General features: G+C 40.1%; 1 pseudogene across 1 annotated transcript; it reads right to left on the reverse strand.

Moving 5' to 3' along the window:
• Positions 1-722: 722 nt before the first annotated feature.
• On the reverse strand, positions 723-2,752 carry LOC105527037 (annotated as a pseudogene). Its single transcript, XR_001004183.1, has one exon. The product of XR_001004183.1 is annotated as a histone deacetylase 1 pseudogene (transcript).
• Positions 2,753-5,082: the final 2,330 nt, after the last annotated feature.

The raw sequence follows: 5,082 nt of genomic DNA on the forward strand, positions 1-5,082 counted from the left end.
GCTAGCAATGAGGGAGGCTCCATGGCCGTGGGACCCTCCCGGCCAGGTGTGGGATACAATCTCCTGGTGTGCCCATTTGCTCAAAGTGCAGTATTGGGGTGGGAGTCACCCGATTTTCCGGGTGTTGTGTGTCTCAGTAACCCTGGCTAGGAAAACGGACTCCCTTCCCCCTTGTGCTTCCTAAGTGAGGTGATGCCTCGCCCTGCTTCAGCTCTCGCTGGTCGGGCTGCAGCAGCTGACCAGCACCGATTGTCTGGCACTCCCTAGCGAGTTGACCCCAGTACCTCAGTTGAAAATGCAGAAATCACCGGTGTCCTGTGTTGCTCAGGCTGAGAGTTGGAGACTGGAGCTATTCCTATTCAGCCATCTTGCTCCGCCCTCCCGAAAACTTCTTTAAAAAACACCATTTATGAAAACTATCACAAGAAGTATAACATTTGAGTAATATTATATCTATTAAAGAAATCAAATTTGTAATTAAAAACTTTCCCACAAAGAATAATTTAGCCTCAGATGATAGTACATTTTTCAAAACATTTAAGAGAAAAATAACATCAGTGTCACACAAATTCTTCCAGAGGATAAGAAAGGAAGGAATGGTTCTGAACTCATTTTATGTGATTATAATAATGCTTATGAGAAAATCTGACAAGCACATAGTAAGAAAATTAAAGGCCAATCTCCCTAATGGATATAAATAAAAATTATTATTATTATTTTTTATATAGAAATTTACCATTTTATTACAAAGAGGCTCACAAAAATGAAAATAGTATCTCAAAAAGGAAACTAGACTAGCAATCTCCACCTGCAGAATTAGGAGAAGACAGGGGGCAGGCAGTGTTTCATGGCTCACTTGAGGCCAGTGGGAAGGTATGAAAACAGAACCAATCTAAAAATGGCTGATGTTACCTTAGGAGCCTGAAAAGAACAGGAGATCCTTGAAGACCCAGCCACACCTTCTAGAATGTTCAATAACAGCACCTTTCCAAAGCTACTAAGCAGGCACTTTGTATTTCAGGATTTTGTCTTATGGTTGCATAAAAGCATCCCTTTCACCCCGACCTGGCACCCTTTATGGTTCAAAGTTAAGAACTGGGGAAGAATGGGTGGCAACATGGTCCCTGGAAGAGCTCACCCAGCACAGCTGCCCTGGGCTCAGGGCCTTGGTTTCTGTCCCTGGGGATATTTATATTTAATAAATTTTTATATAAATACACAGAGAAATAGAAAATATAAAATCTGAGGGGTTGGGGGAGAAAGGTGAGGGACTCAGCAGGAAGCCAGAGCTGGAGAGGTCTGTTCAGGCCAACTTGACCTCCTCCTTGACCCCTTTGTCTTCTGGCTTTTCCTCCTTGGTTTTCTCCTCTTCTCTGACTTCTTTCTTCTCCTCTGGGTCTTTCTCTTTTTCATCCTCTGTTTTGGCTCTCTTGGTTTTTCTGAAGTTGGAAGAGTTCTTGCGGTCCCCCTCTCCTTCCTCTTCAGAATCAGAGAACTCTTCCTCACAGGCAATTCGTTTGTCAGAGGAGCAGATTGAGATGCGCTTGTCAGGGTCTTCTTCGTCCTCATCGCCACTCTCCTCAGGGATGGCTTCCTCAGGAATCGCCTGCATTTGGACCCCAGGTGTGTGCGGCAGCATTCTAACGTTCTCAAACAGTCTCTGTTTGATCTTCTCCAGGTACTCATTCGTGTTCTGGTTAGTCATATTGGAAGGACTGATGTGGAGCTTGAAATCTGGTCCAAAGTATTCAAAGTAGTTGTTGTATGGAAGCTCATTAGGGATCTCCGTATCCAGGGCCACAGCTGTCTAGTATGTCCAGCACTGGGCAACATTACGAATGGTGTAACGACCACCTCCCAGCATCAGCATAGGTAGGTTAAAGCTCTTGAGAAATTCCACACACTTGGCGTGCCCTTTGATGGTTAGATTGACGCAACCTAACCTATCCCCAGATAGGGAATCTGAGTCACACTGTAAGACCACCGCACTAGGCTGGAACATCTCCATTACTTTGGACATGACCGGCTTGAAAATGGCCTCATAGGACTCGGCATCAATCCCATCTTGGAGCGGGTGGTTAACAGCATAATACTTGCCTTTGCCAGCCCGGATATCCTGTAGGTCCCCAGTTCCTAGGAAGTACTCTCCATACTTATGAAAGGACACCGTCATGACCCGGTCTGTGGTATAGAATGCCTCTTCCACACCGTCGCCATGGTGAATATCAATGTCAATATACAGCACCCTCTGGTGATGCTTTAGCAGTTCCAGGATGGCCAAGACGGTATTATTGATGTAACAGAAGCCAGATGCCTCAGACTTCTTTGCATGGTGCAAGCTCCCAGCCCAGTTCACAGCGATGTCGGTCTGCTGCTTATTAAGTTTCACAGCACTTGCCACAGAACCACCAGTAGACAACTGACAGAACTCAAACAGGCCATTGAATACTGGACAGTCTTCACCAACGTTGAATCTCTGCATCTGCTTGCTCTACTCCGACATGTTATCTGGACGGATGGAGTGCAAGAATTTAATGTAGTTGTCGCTATGGTACTTGGTCATCTCCTCAGCACTGGCTTCGTGAGGGCGATAGATTTCCATTTTTCACTAGAGACCATAGTTGAGCAGCAAATTATGAGTCATGTGGATTCGGTGAGGCTTCATTAGGTGGCCTTGTCTGTAGCAGTGATTTCCAACATCCCTGTGGTAGTAGTAACAGACTTTCCTCTGGGTGCCTCGCGTCTGCGCCATCTTGCTCGCCTCCCATCCCTACCATCAGTCGGTCCATCTGCCCTCAAAAAGTTTTATTATTTATTATAAAATTGAATGCAGTAATAAAGTGAACAGTTGTCATGATCAAGTTTGGTTTCTTCTATGGATTCAAAGGTGATATATTTTTGAAAATCATTTAATTATTATATCAAAGTTTTGATAGCTTTAGTTTGATGAGTACTCTCTTGTCCTATGATATATTTAACATATTTTTAAAGAAAATACCTTAATGTGGCTGGGTGTGGTGGCTCATGCCTGTAATCCCAGCATTTTGGGAGGCCAAGGTGGGTGGATCACTTGAGGTCAGGAGTTTGAGACCCGCCTGGCCAACATGATGAAACCTCATCTCTATTAAAAATACAAAAACTAGCCAGGTGTGGTGGGAGGCGCCTGTAATCCCAACTACGCGGGAGGCTGAGACATGAGAATCACTTGAACCCGGGAGGTGGAGGTTGCAGTGAGCCCCGAGATCATGTCACTGCACTCCAGCCTGGGCGACAGAGCCCGACTCCATCTCAAAAAAAAAAAAAAAAAAAAAAAAATGGACTTGTCAGTTTCTACATAAAATCTGCTGAAGTTTTCATAGGGGTCAAAATATACCAATTTACAACTAATTGACGTCTTTATAATATTGAGTTTTTCAATTAACATGGCATATCCCTCCATTTATTTTGGTCCTCCTTAATTTCTCTCAATAATGTCTGATAGCTTTCTGTATAGGGCACTTGCACGTGTTTCGTTAGATTTGTTCTTAGGTATTTGTTGCTATCATAAAAAGTAACTTTTTTCCCTCAAATTTTAATACTGATTGATTTTTGTGTATTGACCTTTTATCCAGTGAACTTTCCTAATACACTTACTATTTCTAACAGATGTGTATAGATTATTTTAATCTTTTCAATACGTAACAGTGTCATAAGCAAATAATAACTCTCTTATTTTTTCACTTCTAATGCTTTTACCTTTTATTTATTTTTGCTACTTTATTTCACTGCCTGGCACTTTCATTACAGTGTTGAATGTAAGTGATGACAATAGGTGTTCTTGTTTTATTGCCACTCTAAGGAGGAAAACTTTTAATATTTCACCACTAAATATGATGTTTGCTATAAGATTTTGTTTCATATACTAAGGGTGTGTTCTTCTATTCCTGGTTTGCTAGAAATGTTTTTTTATTACAAAGAAGTATAGAATTTTAACCTTCATCCTAATTCATTTATTGAGATTCTCATAGACTTTTTCTATTTTACACCTCTTTTCTCATTTTTCCTTGATGTTTACCCATTCAAATAATTAATGATAAATTGATTTTTCTTGACAAAAGTTAATTTTCTATTATTACAATTAATGCAGTATTTATTAAGCTCATATTAAGATTTTTTGTTTGTTTGTTGGTTGATTGGTTTGTGTGTTTTTTGTAGAGATAGAGTTTTACCATGTTGGCCAGGTTGGCGTTGAACTCCTGGCCTCTAGTACTCAGCCCACCTTGGCCTTCCAAAATGCTGGGATTACAGGCATGAGCCACCACACCCAGCCACATTAAGGTATTTTCTTTGAAAATATGTTAAATATATCATAGGACAAGAGAGTACTCATGAAACTAAAGCTATCAAAACTTTGATATAATATCATATCACCTTTGAATTCAGAGTAAACCAAACTTGATCATAACAATGTTTTTTATCACTGGATTCAATTTTATAACATATAATACAAGTTTTTGTTTATGTTCATTAGGGAGATTGGCCTTTAAATTTTCCCCAAGTGCTGAGATTACAGGCATGAGCCACTGTGCCCGGCCTGACAAGTCAATTCTAAAAATTATATTGGGACTGCAAAAGCATAAGAATATTCAGAGCAATCACAGTGAGGAAGAATAAAATGAAACCACCAGATATGAAAGCCTATCATTAATATATGTGGACTAGTTCAGGATGGTATTATTGGTGCATCTGTAAATAGAATAATGGAATCGAGAATCCAGAACAGAACAACACATGTATGTTCACAAGATTTATAACATAGTTTAAATGCAATGGAGAAGAAATGTTTTGCTTAGATAAATGGGTCATTTTTATATTCCTATGAAGGAAAGACCCTTACTTCACACCACAAAAATGGATTTCTCAATGGATTGAAAATCTAAACATGCATGAAACTTTTAGAATCTAACATGGGAAAATAGCTTCATGACCAATAGAATAAACGTAGATTTCTTTTTTTTTTTTTTGCAAATTATTATGGATTTGTTTTACATAATTTGCCTTCCCTTAATTTCAGAATAGTCACTAAGTATTTTTTTATAGTCA

Source organism: Colobus angolensis, unplaced genomic scaffold (assembly GCF_000951035.1).
Source record: "Colobus angolensis palliatus isolate OR3802 unplaced genomic scaffold, Cang.pa_1.0 Scaffold603, whole genome shotgun sequence".
NCBI classification, from domain to species: Eukaryota; Metazoa; Chordata; class Mammalia; order Primates; family Cercopithecidae; genus Colobus; species Colobus angolensis.